Source organism: Vombatus ursinus, unplaced genomic scaffold, assembly GCF_900497805.2.
Source record: "Vombatus ursinus unplaced genomic scaffold, bare-nosed wombat genome assembly UNPS02014786.1, whole genome shotgun sequence".
Classification (NCBI taxonomy): domain Eukaryota; kingdom Metazoa; phylum Chordata; class Mammalia; order Diprotodontia; family Vombatidae; genus Vombatus; species Vombatus ursinus.
The window spans coordinates 33,640,506-33,641,363 of NW_020954564.1; positions in this window are offsets into that span (position 1 = coordinate 33,640,506).

Consider the following 858-nt stretch of genomic DNA (forward strand, 5'->3'; position numbering starts at 1 on the left):
AGCAAAAGGTGCTTTATCAAGATCATACAGGTCTTCTGACTCAAAATCCAGAGACATTCCATTATCCTAAACCTACCCCCTCTTTCTTGTAATCTAACCAGGCACAGTCTACCCCACCTCCCTAAGGATCAGAGAGCAGAGCCACTGGGTCCATCATCTTACCAGAGAAGGAGAGAGGGCTTGACAGGGCTAGGATTAGAAAGGAGCTAAAAGAAGACCCCATAAAGAGAGAAAGCTGTGAGTCAGGGGATTGCCCAGCAGGAAGGAGCTTCCAGGCCTTGTGGTAAGGATCCAGAATTAGCTGGGAGGCCTGAAATGTCCTGGGCCCAGCCCTGTGATAATAATGATACCTGCTATGTTGTGCTGGAGAGAACAGACCTAGAGCCCAGAGGCCTGAAAGGAAGATGAAAAAAAACAGAGATATGCTATATGTCAGATGTTTGTTTGACAATGTACTCCATTCTTTTGGAATTGGCACCATTACTGGTTATTGGTTCTCAGAAAGGCTTTTGAAGATGAACAGTTGCTGAGCTCATGTGTTTACAAACAGCTCCTTATCTGCACTCTGAAAGGTGAGGAGTAGCATCGAGAATCCCCAAGACATGATTTAGTTTCAAATGTATAAATGAGGAGGTTAGGAGAGATCTATCTTCAAGGTCCGTTTTGACTCTGATGTTTTATGCCCTAGGATCTGTCTACTTCTAACATCCTGCGTTTGAACATCCTATGTTCTAAGTTTTTTTTTCAGCTCTTGTTTTATGGCTGTTGTTGTTGTTGTTGTTGGTGGTGGTGGTGGTGGTGGTGGTGGTGGTGTGTGTGTGTGTGTGTGTGTGTGTGTGTGTGTGTGTGTGTGTGTGT